At 51.5% G+C, this 16,289-nt stretch overlaps 1 long non-coding RNA gene across 3 annotated transcripts in view; it reads right to left on the reverse strand.

Annotated features, from left to right (window-relative positions):
• LOC118552463 (uncharacterized) overlaps positions 1–14,347 on the reverse strand; it is a 31,507-nt gene extending 17,160 nt beyond the window's left edge. Inside the window, exons 1-4 of one of the 3 annotated variants that reach the window (XR_013449786.1) lie at positions 13,631–14,347; positions 9,797–9,995; positions 5,386–5,567; positions 1,929–2,059 (exon numbers count right to left, since the gene is read on the reverse strand). This is a non-coding gene — a long non-coding RNA (uncharacterized LOC118552463). Of the gene's footprint in view, positions 1–1,928; positions 2,060–5,385; positions 5,568–9,796; positions 9,996–13,605 lie in introns of all 3 variants that reach the window. The other 2 variants (XR_013449785.1, XR_004925551.2) reach the window with 2 other exon arrangements.
• Positions 14,348–16,289: the final 1,942 nt, after the last annotated feature.

Consider the following 16,289-nt stretch of genomic DNA (forward strand, 5'->3'; position numbering starts at 1 on the left):
CTGGGTTTTAGAAATGACCTTTTATACGAGAGAACGTCCTTGTTCTAGGACATAGATCATTGCTACCATATTTTGAAGTAAGGGGGCACAAATAGTTTAGGGGAAAAATAATATGAATATACAGAAAGAGAGGGAGTGAGAGGTAAAGCAAATGTGCAAAATCATGAAAAGTGGGGTCAAGAAATGTGCAGTTTCTGTGCACTATTCTTTTTTTTTTTAAGTTTTTATTTTTTTAAGTAAAAAAACACCCAACGGGGGTGCCTGGGTGGCTCAGTCGGTTAAGCGGCTGCCTTCAGCTCAGGTCATGATCCTGAGGTCCTGGGATCGAGCCCCGCATCGGGCTCCCTGCTCAGCAGGAAGCCTGCTTCTCCCTCTCCCCCTCCCCTGCTTGTGTTCCCTCTCTCGTTGTCTCTCTCTCTGTCAAATAAATAAATAAAATCTTAAAAAAAAAAAATACACCCAACGTGGGGCTTGAACCCGCCACCCCAAGATCCAGGGTCGCACGCTCCACAGACGGAGCCAGCCAGGCACCCCTCTGTGCGCTATTCCTGTGACTCCTCCGTAGGTTTGAAATTATTTCTAAAAAAAGAAAGAAAGGAGAAAGCACAAAAACAGAAGAACATTCAAGACTCAGGTCCCCTCCTGTGTTTTGATGCAGCTCCTGTGAGAGCGGTCATACTCGCCGTCGGGATTCGGTTCTTTGTCTGTGTGGACCTGGCAAGGCTACGCTCTTCTGAGAATGCAGGTGTAGACGTGCCTCCGGGTCCTCCCAGGTCACCTCCAAGCACCGGCCCCGCGGGCCAGGGGAGGGTGGCTGGTCCGCATTCACAACAACAGTTGATGAGAAGGTGGTGCTACCGAGTGAAGCATGGAGCTAAGCTTTATTGATGTTACAACACAATTCTAGTAACAATCCTCTGAGACACGTACTGTGATGACACCCATGGTTTTACAAATGAAGAAACTGAGGTACGGAGGGAAAATTTCACGAGGACTCAAAACCACTCCGTGAAGGGGCCAGAGCTAAAATCAGGTGCGTCGGGGCGCCTGGCCGGCTCCATCCGTGGAGCGTGTGACTCTCCATCCCGGGGTGGTGAGTTTGAGCCCCACATCTGGGTAGACATTACTAAATAAATAAATAAACTTTTATATTATTTTATTCATTATTTTAGAGATTGATTTACTTATGGGGGAAGGGGCAGAGGGAGAGAGAATCTCGTCCACAGCAGGGGGAGCGCTACTTTTCATCACTTTGTTCGATGCCAACTCAAAATTCAAATGAGGTCCTCAGTGGGATGGTCCCGCCTCCGACACCCGCCATACAAGATGGCCCCAGCTAGTTACCGCTTCTGCCCCCCAACCCCTCCCCCACCGAGTGTCTCTGCGAGGGTCCTCCGGTGGCGACCACCAGGTTCAGCCCTGCAGCCCCCTGAGAGGCGGCCCTTGCTGGGAGGAAAACAGAAGTGTAGACGGGAGTCCAGGCTGAAAGTAGGTTTCTATGTCAGACACATGGACGCCTGCGACGCTTTGAATAATACTGTTCAAAATCCACTCCAGAAAAAAACCAAACCAAACAAACAACAACAAAATAACAACAACAATAAAACCAGATCCACCAGGTACAGAAACCTATAAGCAAAGCGCAGGGAATGTATAGGGGGTGGAGAAAGGGGAGACCAGGTCCCTTCAACCCCCAGAGAAACTTGCAATGGCAAGTAAACAATAATAAAACTGTTGGAAGCAGCCTCTTAGAAGGTCACACTCCTTTGGACACTATTCTATTTGTTCTCTCTTTATGGAGAACCCATGAATGATCCACCAAAATAGAAAACTTAACCTCTGCTTCCGCACGCGTGAGTCATGCTGTTCGTGCTCAGGGCTGCGCCTGTTTTGAGTATACCCACATTTCTCTCACTTGGAGGCCTGACCTTGTGGCCTGGGCTTGGCGCAGCAGCAGGATGGGTAGACTGGGGGGCCCAGGATCTGCACTGGACCATCAGCTGGAGTGTGACAGGTGCTTGGCGGGTCACCAGCAGCAGGGGGCAGGGCAGCATCTGGTCTAAGAGAAGACAGTGTCAGGAAGGGCGGAGCGACGACTCAGGCAGGGTACAAGCTCGCAGCTAGTAGCCGGGCACTAACACAATGCCACGGGGGGCCCCACGAGGCAGGTGCAGCCCTACCTGTGACACTCAGAAATCCAGGGCATTAGCATCAGGTGGCGTCAGCTGGTTTGGGAGCCCCAGTCATTGGAGTGTGGCTCTAGGGCAGGCTCGGCGCCCAGGGGGTAGGACAGAACTGGCAGGAGAAGGCAAATACCCAGGTCTGGATGGCGAGGATGCCAGGCCTGGAGCCACATGGAACCAGTCAGCAGTCACGGGCTTCTGCAGCCTAAAGGTCCTGAGTGTTGCTCTTCAAGGTCAAATGCCCCACCACGAGGTCAGGACTGGCGCTAGAGACCGATGCTCCTGAGTCCCTAAGCCCAGGGAGGAGGCTTGCACCCAGGCTCTCCACGGTCAGGAAGAGATCCTCGGCTCACACGGTCAACAAGCCTTCGGTGTGTACCAAGTACTGGGTCACGATGGGGCAACGGGCTCGCTTGAGGTCAGTGAGGAGCCACTGAAGCAGGATTGTTTACAGCACGTCTGGCACAATTTTCATGAAGCGGGGACCGGCCTCCACGCAGGACCTGCAGGCGCCTGACCTGTGCCGAGCAGCCAAATCCACACCCAGCCAAGTGCTCAAGCCTTATGGGAACAGCATGGTGACTTCAAAAAACCCACTGGTGCCGTGTCTTTAAAAGTTCCTCATCGCGTCAACCCCCCATACAAGGAAGGGTAACAGTCCCCAGAGATGCCCCCATGCTCTGTGCCAGAACCTGTGAGCGAATGCAGAAGCCTGATGTAGCAAAGGGACTTAGCGGATGTGATTGAGTTCAGGCACGTGAGGCAGGGAGACGTCCTGATTACCTGGGTGGGCCTGATATAATCACACGGCCCTTAAAATAGGAGAGGCTTTTCTCCATCAGGTGTACAGCCCGAGGGGGATGGGCCCCCAGAAGAGCAGGGGGAGGGATGCCCCTTGCTCTGAAGGTGGAGGAGGGGCCATGAGCCGGGGATTCCAGCGGCGTCGGGAAGTTGGGCAAGGCTCTCCCCCAGGCCCCCAGGAAGGACACGGCCCAGCGGACCCCTTGATGGCAGCCCACTTGGCCTTCTGTTGTACTGCTGACCCACAGAACAGTAAGATAATGCATTGGGGTTGTTTGAAGCCACCAAATTTGTGGTAATAGGAATCTAACACCGTGGGAGATGGGGCCACGCTTTGTGAAGCTAAAAAGATTGGATCCTATCTTTCTATTTCCGTTCCCTAACCTTCACCCATCATCACAGAAAATCCTCAGATAAGGCCCAAAATCAATAAACCAAAACCCAACAGTTTAGCATGCTCGTTTTATACAGAGATGAATCTCAGAATTGAGCGTGGGTGTCTCTGGGAGGGAGACTAAGACGGGGCAGGAGTCCACAGTTTTTAGTGCCCTTCATGCTAATTTTTAAATCTAGGGACAATGAAAGCTTGATCTAAAAAAATGCTAAAGCAGGAGGCGCCTGGCTGGCTCAGTCGGTAGCACCTTCAACTTTTTTTTTTAAGATTTTATTTATTTATTTGACAGAGAGAGACAGCGAGAGAGGGAACACAAGCAGGGGGAGTGGGAGAGGGAGAAGCAGGCTTCCCACAGAGCAGGGAGCCCAACGTGGGGCTCGATCCCTGGACCCTGGGATCATGACCTGAGCCGAAGGCAGATGCTTAACGACTGAGCCACCCAGGCGCCCCGAGCACCTGTAACTCTTGATCTCAGGGTCGTGAGTTCAAGACCCGCGTTGGGCATGGAGTCTACTTTACATAAAAAATTAAAAATGCTGAACATGAGTCAGGCCGGTATGATCCTTGCTGCAAGCAGCTTACCACCTGATGTGTACCACTGCTGAATATGGTAGCCACTAGCTCTGTGTGGCTGCTACATTTTAAGTGAAAAATAATTTGCAGTTCAGCTCCTCCATTGCAGTGCCCCCACCTCACGTGCCGGCAAAGCTGGGGGACAACACAGGTGTGGAGCGTTCCCATGCATCACCTGCTGTCACCCCTCCTCACGCACCTGGCAGCTCATGCTGCCATCGGCTGGGACCGCCACTGGGCCCACCAATGGGATATCGAAGCCACGTCTCCGTGTGGCCCACACTTTCTCCCGACATGGTCCTGGTTCCAAGAGTGAGAGACCGACTCACAGGCCATGGAAGCTGCCAGGTGAGGGCCTGGGCCCAGAGGCCGGCACCTTTCACATCCAGTCCATTTTATTGGTCAAGCAGTCACAGAGCACAGACTCACTGAGAGGGGACACGGACCTCACCTCTCAATGAAGAGTGTCAAAGAAATTGAGGGGCCACAGCTCACAAGTCCCCTCCCTTCCTTAGCAATACCTACTTTTCGAGGAGAGAATCTTTTCTTTACAAAACAAATCTTTACAAAACGTGTATCCGTTCAATATTCTAAAAATAGAAGGTTCCCTACTGTGTGCCCTACACGGCGTGGGCAACTCTTCTGAGTAATGATGTAAGGAGAAAAGAGAGCAATGCATTGTGGGAGACAGGCTGGAGGGGTACGGGTCTCGCCAGAACAGAACAGCGACCCAGATTGTGTTGGGGGAAGGCAGGCCTGGATGAAGAGGACCGGGGGACGGATTTACATCGCGCAGCAGGGGGCTACTAGTCCTTAGCCCCTCCCAGAAAGTTCCTTCTAATGGAGTGGTACCTTCTTCCCTCTGAACATTTAAAACCTGTTTGGACAGAACGGCATGTAGCCCTTAGCAGAAACACCCACTGGGAGGTCCAATTTTAAAGGTGTTGGGGCCCAAGATGTTATTATTTCTACCACCACCTCCCTCCATTTAGAAGAGGGGACCTACGAGGCGTTGCTCCCATCTTCAAGAGAAGACCCTTCCACCCTCCAACTTTCTCCCCTACAGAGGCCTCCCGAGCCCAAAGGTGCAAACATGGCCTTTACCAAACATCTGAAGTATTGGTAGGACAATGATCAGACACACTGGGGGAAGGTCATCCACACCACCATTCTGGGTATTTTTATAAGGCCATTTTATTTTGCATTTTAAGAGAAATGGTCACTAATAAAACATTTTTATTGAATATTATCAATGGTTGAGTTTTAAGATGTGTTTTAAAAGGGCTAACGTCCCCACCTTCTGATTTTGGATATGCACGGGCTTCGTGGGCGCTATCCAATTACCGGGGCAGAACAAAGTCTACAAACCGTGCAGAATTGGGGACGGGCCTGTGAGCCGCACCGTGGCCCCTTGGGGCTCCCCGTGGTGCCCACCTTCATCTGCTGAGCCAGGTCTGTCACCAGCTCCCAGACACGGAGTTCGTCCCCGCCGCTGACACTCCAACAAATATCCATGAAGCACCTGTTACAGAGGACACCACAGGGGACGCCCGCCAAAGATGAGGATGAAGGTGGGTAAACAGCAGACTCACTAAGAGGCTGGGTCGGAATTATTCCTGACACAAAGAGAGAAACAAAAGTTGCGTGACAAGTTGGAGGTGCCCCTTAGCACTACACCCGCGATCATACGGCTGTGTGTGGATTTATATCCATCAGCGCATCCAGACTTACACTTGTAACACGCCAGACGTATTTCAATGAAAGAATTGGAAAAGGTACATTTATTTGTACGGTGGCTTGGGAACTGGACAAAGAGTCAGAGGGTATGTCTTCTAAATCCCGTGATAGGAGAAACAGAATAGGGAAATCTTATCAGGACGCTGGAGTCCAAGCAGAGACAGGCCGGGCCAGGTTCCTTCCTGGGCACACCCGGCGGTCACAACCTGAGGCAGAGAGTAGGGAATGCTGTTTCCCTGGCTCCTGTGTGTGGGACTGGAGGCCTTCCTGTTCCAAACCATTTGGGGTGTTAGGTATCTGATTCCAGAGGCAAATTCCTTGACATTCTCAGAGAATCGACGGAACCACGTCCACTAACATTCGTTGGCTGTTACATAACTTTCTCCGCAGCTCATAAATGTTTCTCCGCCGTGAGCCATTTGGATTTCTGCTTTTGTTTTTGAAAAAGGTAGGTTTGCTTTTTTGTCTAGTTTAGTTTTTGCAAGAAGAATTATAGGAAGGGGCGCCTGGGTGGCTCAGTCGTTAAGCATCTGCCTTCGGCTCAGGTCATGATCCCAGGGTCCTGGGATCAAGCCCGACGTCGGGCTCCCTGCTCAGCGGGGAATCTGCTTCTCCCTCTCCCACTCCCCCTGCTTGTGTTCCCTCTCTCTCTGTGTCTCGCTCTGTCAAATAAATAAATAAAATCTTAAAAAAAAAAGAATTATAGGAAATCATCTGGGCGCTTGTGCTAAGGGGAGAGAGTCCTGCAGGCTTTCAAAGCCAACTGTGGGGGCACCTGGGTGGCTCAGTCGTTAAGCGTCTGCCTTCGGCTTAGGTCATGGTCCTAGGGTCCTGGGATCGAGCCCCGCATCGGGCTCCCTGCTCAGTGGGAAGCCTACTTCTCCCTCTTCCACTCCCCCTGCTTGTGTTCTGTCTCTTGCTCTTGCGGTCTCTCTTTCAAATAAATAAATAAAATATTAAAAAAAAAAAAAGCCAACTGTGTTTGCAGCAAGCGCAGAAGCCAAGGAACCGAGGCGAGGGGTTTGGGACAAATGAGACCCAACGTGAGGTTTGGCCTGGGGTCTGAATGACCCCCAGCAAAGGTGGACATCCCATCCCAGCACAGAGTCTCCTTTGGTCCATCTCCCAAGACAACGAGAGTGGCTCCCTTGGCTTTGTTTGCAAAAGCGTGCTAGACGTGTCTTTGAACAGTGACAAGAAAGGCTACCTCATGTTATTACCGTTAATCTTACTTTTAGGACAAGACTTTTAGATCATGATTCTTTTTTTAACCTCCAACAATGTGCTATGCAGAATACAGACTAAGACACAAAGGCGAGAGACATTTCAGTAAATCTACTTTTTAAGGTTTTGACTCATGTAAAGTACAAAATTAAACTGGTCAAGCAAACGTCCATTGGAGCAAAACCTCATCAGTCAAGAGATGAAAAAGTAACGAGTGGCCATTACTTCAGAAGTCTGAAAGGGAATCTGAGCGTCCTCTGGGAGAGGCAGACAGCCGAGAGCAAACGGTGGGTCTGTTCTCACTCCCCAGAAAGCCTACCCACCATCTTTTCCAGAGGGTGTCGAAAAGAAGCAGAAGGCAAAGGAACAGTGCAGGAAGTTAGGGCCGAAGCAACACCCCCTCCCAACACGGGCAGTGTGCATGTGAAAATTCCACTGCTATTGGATCATTTTTAAGGGTAACTTCCTTTCTTTCTCATTATTTTTCTTTTCTTTCTTTTTTTTTTGTTTACTTAATTTGTTCAAGGTGAGTCACAAACCTTTCTCACAAAAAACACTACATGAAAAACTAATGATGTTGGGGCACCTGGGTGGCTCAGTTTTAAGCGTCTGCCTTCAGCTCAGGTCATGATCCCAGCGTCCTGGGATCGAGCCCCACGTTGGGCTCCCTGCTCTGTGGGAAGCCTGCTTCTCCTTCTCCCACTCCCCCTGCTTGTGTTCCCTCTCTTGCTGTGTCTTTCTCTGTCAAATAAATAAATAAAATCTTAAAAAAAAAAACTAATGATGTACTATATGTTGGCTAACTGAACACTAAAAAAAAAAAACAAAACAAAACTCCCTGCAATAGACATGTTTCCCAGGCAGCAGCCCACATCGAGCCTCCCCAGTACCCCCAGCCTCACACCTTACTTTCCCACCCCGCGGAGCGATGGCCCGCCGAGGGCTGCCCTGCACTCATCTTCCATCTGCAAAAACCACTGTCTAGACAACTCGTCAGCCAGAGAAAAGCCCCCTCTTTGCTGCAAAAGCAAGACTGCGACAGTGTGCTCTGTGCCTCAGTTTCCTCATCTGCACCTGCCCTCCGCAGTTGTACGAATGTCCTCGTGCTGGTTTGAAAAGCACCCTGCAAGTGTAGTAAGATGAGAGCCCAGTGAGAACCTGAGTGGGACAACCTGCAGCTTCAGCCCTCGTGGGAATTAATGTTCCTGTGATCATTTCAGAGCGAAAGACTCCACAGATCCCCCCCTGGGCTTCACCCTCTCCAGAAGCGGGACCCCCGGGGACGGACTGCTGAAGCCCAATCCTGAAGCACTTGCCTCACATGCCCACGAGACGTTCTTCCCTGAGAGTCTTCAAGAAAACAAAGTCAGTTTCCTGAAATAGGCTCCAAGTGAGGCCATTCCTCAGCACAGTTAAATTAAGTGACTTCTGGCAGTTTTTTCCAGTTGTGTTCTGTTTGTTTTTTAATTCAGGGAGGCTCCCAGGATAAGGTGCTTATGTTCAAGTCTTGCCAAAAAACATAAGGGACGGACTCCTGTGTGGGTGGATCAAGAGGAACAATCTTCCTGAAAATAAAACAAGTCTGTGGGGCACCTGGGTGGCTCAGTCGTTAAGCATCTGCCTTCGGCTCAGGTCATGATCCCAGGGTCCTGGGATCGAGCCCCGCATCGGGCTCCCTGCTCCGCGGGAAGCCAGCTTCTACCTCTCCCACTTCCCCTGCTCATGTTCCCTCTCTCGCTGTGTCTCTCTGTGTCAAATAAATAAGTAAAATCTTTAAAAATAAATAAATAAATAAATAAAATAAAATGAGTCTGAGTGAAGGGGATGGAAAAGTTCATAGGGAGCGAGGTCGGCGCTTCCGTTCTGGTCTCCTTTCATCCTTGTGCCATTTACTGTAAGAGCAGTGGCCGTTCCAGCCACAGGACTCGGTGGCCTGGCCGTGGGTCACCCACCCCGCCACGCAATGCCGACAGATATGCACTGAACATGTTACTCACCGAGTATTATTCTCCCCAGCAGCCTCCAGACCCTAGCCTGGCCGCAAACACTGGTGCTACAGAGAAAGACCTGGAAGCTACCACAGGACCTCTAGAGGAGGGGTGGTAGCTCGTTTCCGACGGTCAGACAGGAGAGGCTGTTTGATTTTTGCCCCATCGGTTCCTAAAAGCGTATCGTGGGAATTTGTCATCACACCTGCCTCTTATCTATCCCTCATGATGAAATTGTTCTCCCCAGCTGAATTTTAGGGGAATGAATGGATTGGCTCTTTGGCCAGAGTGCGCTATGATGGCCAAGAATCACGTATCACCACATACTTTTTCCCTCAGGTGGCCAGTTAGGAGGAAGTACAACATTCCGGAAGCTCTCTCCAGTTAGGTCAGCAGAACCCTCCCTCTCTGGAGTCTGACCCCGTCTGACCAGGTATAATTGCAGTGACAAGTGACTTTCAAGCTTACACCCACGCAATCTTAGATTTCTGATCTGCCCCCCAAGGAGGGTCACGGTGTTCTGAGTGCTGGCATTGGGCCTGAGTTCTCTGTCTGCCTGGGTCTGGGGACTTGCCTGCCCCTTCACTGGTGACTTGCCTCCCTGGATTCCTGACCCATTCTTGACCTCTGGCAACACATACTCCTTAACACTGCTCTACCTGCATAGATCCCTGCCTTCTACTGGATCCGTAATTCTGACTATTGGGCTCCTGGACCAGGCCAATCCTCACAGTCTGGCGAGGGTGGAGACAGTCTTCAGTGGAAATGCCCAAGCCCAGGGTTCATGATTAATGAGGATAGGCAAGTCAAGGACTCAGGGTCCATTCAAATGCCTGAATGTGAGTAGATGACCTCAGGGCACAGAAGGATGCTGGGACAGGGAGGGTTCCACTTGCCTTAATGCAGCCCATGCGTGGATTAGCATCTGAAGGACAGCCGTATCACATCACCGAATTACATTGCTCTCAGTCTCTTTCCCATGAGCAGGCATTAAACACCTCCTCTTTCGTTCTGGGTTAATTGGAATTTTCATTTCAAGTACAGGACGTTAGAGTTTGCCCCTGTTGGATTTCATCTTGCTGATGTTGGAAGAGCCTATTAAGAAAAGCCCGAGGTAGAAAGGGATCCCTAACAGGCCCCTGAGCCCCCCTCTCCCCCTGCCCCACCCCAACAGTAGGAGGTACACTGTCTGGACAGAGGGCTCTGTGGAGGGTAGGCATACTGTTCTCAACAGATAGAAGGAAATACTTTCAGCTCAACCCCTTTCCTACTGGGAAAATATTATCGGATCCTTCTGTACAGAAGAAGAACCAGTCCAAAGAGGAAAGACTTAAGATTCTAGCTGAAGGGTTCCCGGTGACATGCCTCCACCTCCATCATTTGGCAAAGCCCATGAACAAGCCCCATCCACACACTCAGAGTCTCCAGACAGCCTGCAAGGGTGACTCTCTCAAATATAAGCAGACATCTAAGACCCACCAGGCAGCTGAGGAAAATCTCCAGCATGGGAAACAGATCACAACAAACACACAAGGGAAAAAAAAAAGGAAAGAAAAGAAAACTCAGAGGACACAGAGACCACAGAGATAGTGAGACAGCACAAAACTATAACTAATAACCTCAGACAGATGAGAAGGCAGAAACAGCATTCAAGAAATAAGAATATTTAGAGACCGGGTCGCCTGGCTGGCTCAGTCGGAAGAACGTGTGACTCTTGATCTCCAGGTCATGAGTTCGAGTCCCATGTTGAGTGTTAGGATTACTTTAAAAAAAGAGAGGAAAAGCTAACAAAAACAAAACAATCCAACTAAAAAATGGGCAGAAGACATGAACAGGCGCTTCTCCAAAGAAGACATACAAATGGCCAACAGACACATGAAAAGATGCTCAACATCATTCATTATCAGAGAAATACAAATCAAACCACAAAGAGATCCCACCTTACACCTCTCAGAATGGCTAAAATCAACAACACAAGAAACAACAGGGGTTGGCGAGGATGTGGAGAAAAGGGAACCCTCGTGCACCGTTGGTGGGAAAGCAAACCGGTGCAGCCACTCTGGAGAACAGTATGGAAGTTCCTCAAAAAGTTACAAATAGAACTACCCTATGACCCAGCAATTGCACTACTGGGTATTTACCCAAAGAATACAAAAATACTAATTCAAGGACGCCTGGGTGGCTCAGTTGGTTGGGCGACTGCCTTCGGCTCAGGTCATGATCCTGGAGTCCCGGGATCGAGTCCTGCATCAGGCTCGCTGCTCGGCAGGGAGTCTGCTTCTCCCTCTGACCCTCCCCCCTCTCATGTGCTGTCTCTCTCATTAAAAAAAAAAAAAAAAACTAATTCAAGAAATACATGTACCCCGATGTTTTCAGCAGCGTTATTTACAATAGCCAAGATATGGAAGTAGCCCAAGTGTCCATGGATAGATGAATGAATAAATATGGAACGTGTGTGTACACACACACACACACACACACACACACACACAATGGAATATTATTCGGCCATAAAAAAGAATGAAATCTTGCCATTTGCAACAACATGAATGGATCTTGAGGGTATACTACTAAGGTATACTAGGGTATAATACTAAGTGAAATAAGTCAGTCAGAGAAAGCCAAATACCATATGATCTGGAATTTAAGAAACAAAAGAAAGAGACAAAAAAACCAGACTCTTAACTCTAGAGAGCAAACAGGTGGTTACCAGAGGGGAGGTGGGGGGGGATGGGTGAAATAGGTGATGGGGATTAAGAGCACACTTATCGTGATGAGCACTGAGTAATGTAGAGAACTGTTGAATCACTGGGGCACCTGGGTGCTCAGTTGGTTAAGCATCGACTCTTGGTTTCAGCTGAGGTCCTGATCTCAAGGTCTTGAGATCGAGCCCCATGTAGGGCTCTGCACTTAGCAGGGAGTCTGCTTGAGATTCTCTCTCCCTCCGCCCCTCCCCCCACTCATGCTCTCTAAATAAATAAAGTAAAAAAAAAAAAAGAATTGTTGAATCGCTTTATTACATGCCTGAAACTAATATAACACTATAAGTTAACTACACTACATTAAAATAAAAAAAACCTTAATAAAATTTAAAAAAAGAATGCCTAGCATTGGCATAATAAGAGTTCTACAAAGAAGGGATAGAAAAAAATTGAGGGAAGGAAATCATCAAAAAAATAATTCAAGAAAATTTCCCAGAACTGAAAGGGCTGTTTTCATATGGAAAGGGCCCACCTAATGTCCAGCACGATGTAAGGAAATGAACCACAGAAAAACACGTGAACACGATGTCTCAGAACACCAGAGGCAAAGGGAAGACCATAAAGGATTTCAGGAAAGAAAGCAGGCCTCACATCAAGAATCAGGAATCAGAATGTCAAGAAGACAGAAGGAAATGGAGCGCTGCTTTCAAAATTCTGAGGAAAAATGATTATCAGCCCAAAATTCTGTCTCATATATGTTACGCGTAAAGGTAAAATGAAGGCATTTTCCCAACAGTCTCAAAAATTTCCCTCCTACGTAGTTTCTCGCAAAGCGACCGGAGCACGTGGGTCACCCAAGCAAGGAGTGGATGTGAGCACATCAGAGACAGGAAGAAAATGCCAGAAGGACCAGCTGAGGGATTTAAAAGCTGTCGCCTCTGAGGCAAGAAATAGAGAGCAGGGAGATGCAAAAATTCTCACAAGCCTTGCAGCATGACTTGACTCTTCAGTGCACTAAAGCTGCAATAAAAGTAAAAACCGATTTGGAACATGGGTGGATAAAGGAGGTGGGAAAGCCGTGGAGCTTTGCTAAGAAAATCCACTGATGGTGCATGAAGAGGGGAGGGAAGGCATCCAACACTGCAAAGCCAGGTGGAGAGGGAGCAGAAAGGGAGCAAAGGAACGAAGGCCACCCTTGAACACATAGATGGATCCATGGGAAAGAGGAGACGTGGGCCGGTCACCAAGGCCTGTCCATCCCACCTCCGGGATGTTTGCTGATTTTGGGTGCTGGGGCCTGGCTACTCCCACCTTCCGGGCCAGGACCCAGCCTCAACTCCGGGGGCCACCACAGCCTCCCTGCCTCCAGCTTTCTGCCCTGCCACCCCACTCCCCACACAGCAGCCACACAGCCCTTTCTAGAACAAAGTCTGATCATACCGTCCCCCTGAAAAAATGCTTTAGTGGCTTTTTGCTGCTCCTTGCACGAGACCAGGTAATTTGACAAGATTGTGTGTATGAACGGCCTCTCCAATCATTACTGCCTCCACTTAACGATAAGAAACGGCGGCCTTCCTCCATGTCAGCCCGCTCTCCCGTCACTGAGCCCCCACACTCCTGCCCCCTTACCTGATTCCCACACATCCTTCGGGAGGAGCTGTGCCAAGCATCCCCTGACCTCTGAACCAGGTGGTTCCCCGTGAGAGCCCCCAGGGCACCCCACACAACCTGCTGCCCCCCACACGGCCCGCGGCCCCCCACACGGCCCCCCACACAGCCCGCAGCACCCCACGTGGCCCACGGCACCCTACACGGCACCCCACGCGGCCTGTGGCCCCCCCACGGCCCGCGGCACCCCCCACGGCCCCCCACGCGGCCCGCGGCCCCCCACGCGGCCCGCAGCCCCCCACACGGCCCCCTACACGGCCCCCGGCACCCCACTTGGCCCCCCACGCGGCCCACGGCCCGCCACACGGCCCCCCACGCGGCCCGCGGCGCCCCACCCCTGTTTCTGGAAGGCTCCCACACGACAGCAGGCTCCACTCGAGCTGCGCCAGTCTCTGTCTTGACTGCTACTGGGCGTGACTCCGCAGGTACAAATGACCGCCGCCCGGCTCACAGCCGCCGCACAAATGGGAGTTGCTCAGCTCGCTCGTGTCCGCGGGGGAGGGGGTCGCAGACAGAGTCCCGGGCTCTGTTCCCGCGCCTCCTCCGGAACCCCTCCGTCACGGGGGCCGTCGGCGCACAGCCTGCTGCCCGGGGGCCACGACGCAGACGCGTCCTGCCCGCCGGCTCCCGGAAAGCGCTCCGGTTCTCCGTGCATCACGCAGATGCCGATCCCCAAACCGTGGGGGCCACGAAGTTCTCGGAACAACCCCGGCCGCACGCTGCCTGCACCCGGGCCGGGGACGCACAGCCGGGGTCCGGCGAACGTCCGCTGCAGGACAGACTGACAGCCGAGGCTGCAAGGGTCATGCAGCGAAACCCGTGATTTCGACGGTAAGAAGCCGGAGACGGGAGCAAACACCAGTGCAACTCCTCACGCGGGAGGCGCGTCCGAAGCCCTTTATGTACATTCACTCGTTTGACCTCTGAGGAAGAAAGCAACTCTGAGGCAGATGCTGACGTCGTGAACGCTCTGGAAGAAGGCCTTCCCCCAACAAGGCCTCTGGCAGCCCGCGCCCCGTCAGTCCCGAATCACGGTGTGAATAGGAGCTTCGCTTTGCAAGCGAGCGAGCGCAGCGCTGTTTCCCGCCCCCCGCGATGCGACCCCGCGATGCCACCCCGCGATGCCACCCCGCGATGCCACCCCGCGATGCCACCCCGCGATGCCACCCCGCGATGCGACCCCGCGATGCGACCCCGCGACGCCCAGGGCTGCGGGGTCCTGCAATCGACTGATGCTGTGCTGTAAACCAATCAGAGTCAGCAGATGCTCTTCTGTAAACCAATCAGAGTCAAGGGACGCTGTCCTATAAACCAATCAGAGTCAGCAGATGCTGTTCTGTAAACCAATCAGAGTCAGCGAACGCTGTTCTGTACACCAATCGGAGTCAGCAGATGCTGTTCTGTAAACCAATCAGGATCAAGTGATGCTCTTCTGTAAACCAATCAGAGTCAAGGGACGCTGTTCTGTAAACCAATCAGAGTCAAGGGATGCTGTTCTGTAAACCAATCAGAGTCAGCAGATGCTGTTCTGTAAACCAATCAGAGTCAGCAGACGCTGTTCTGTAAACCAATCGGAGTGGCCGCAAGCAGCGTCTGGACGTGTCCCGGAAGCAGTTTTCCTGGCCACCTGCGTGAGGTCAGTCCCGTTCAGCACACGGTGCGCGATCCGCTAGCGAGGTGTGGGCAGCGTGAGTCCAGTCGCAGGACCCCTCACTGTTCGTGGTGCTAATCGAGAAGCCGAATTCACATGCTGTCGGTCTAGAGAACACCGCCAATGCTCCCTGGACTGTTGGTCTGGAGCTTCGTGCCCTTTTGCTTTGCACTGTGGTTTTCTAGCCTCTGAAACGCTGTGCTTCCCTCTTAATTCGATTTTCTAATAAATGAGAAAAAATCAATGCATCACGTGCAGGAAACGAAGAGCTTTTACACTTTTCTGCCAGTTAAAAGCCTTGCCTCCCGAATCTTGCCAGCCTTGGTGTCTCCCGGTGTCTGGGAAGGGCTCCATCAGCCCTGTGCACGTGCTCTCAGGGATGTAACTATGAATCTACAGCAGTGCCCGCCGACTGGGGGGCTAGACTCACGGTCGGCATGGTATCCGGAAAGAGCGTGGGGTTCCTGTCCTGACCTTGGCACCAGCCCATTGCATGCTCTCAAGTCAGACACCTGCACTCCCTAAACCTGCCTTTTCTCGTCTGTATGAGACGTTGAAACTAGACTACACGAAACCCATTAGAACTCCATCCTCTATGATGTCATGGGCATCTAATGAATGCAGGTGTGTTCTAAGCCGAGTCACCCCGCCGCGAGGACTACCGTGACTGTGATGGAAAGCTTCTCAGGTGTCTCTCCTCCTGGTGTCCGTGCCTGCTCCTGATCCGCTTGCCCTGCAGTGTGGGCCAATCCTGGGGCCTTGCTTCTAACCCACAGAACAAAGGATTAGGTGCAATACTGCTGTGCAGTCTTACGCCAGGCACCTGCAGGGAGCTCAGACTCTGGGCGCCCAGGGGCACAGCCCACCAGGTGGCCCCCACTTCGAAGCAGCTGGCTCCACATCCAAGGAATTCTCACTACCTCTCAGGTTCAATCATTCCCTAGAACAACTCACAGAACTCAGGAAAGTACTTACAATTACTGTTGTATTGTGACAGATATAAATCAGGACAGGGCAAAGCTGGAGAGGGTCCCAAATGAGACTTCCTGCACCCTCTCCCTGTGGAATCAGGACACATGGACCTCCCGGCACACCGATGGGCTCACCAACCAGGAAGCTCCCCTGAGCTTCAGTGTCCAGAGTTCTTACTGGAGTTTCCTTGTGTGCGTGGTTGCTCTACCATCAGTTACTGGTGTGGCTGGACTCTGTCTCCAACCTTTCCCTCACAGGAGGTTGAGCCAAAGTCCCAACCCCCCGTTCCATGGTTGGTCTTCCGGACTGCGCACCCTGGGTCACCTCCTCAACAGAAACTCGACAGGGTAGAGGGGCCGCCTTGAGCAACAAGACACTCCCACAGCTCAGGGAATT

Source organism: Halichoerus grypus, chromosome 7 (assembly GCF_964656455.1).
Source record: "Halichoerus grypus chromosome 7, mHalGry1.hap1.1, whole genome shotgun sequence".
NCBI classification, from domain to species: domain Eukaryota; kingdom Metazoa; phylum Chordata; class Mammalia; order Carnivora; family Phocidae; genus Halichoerus; species Halichoerus grypus.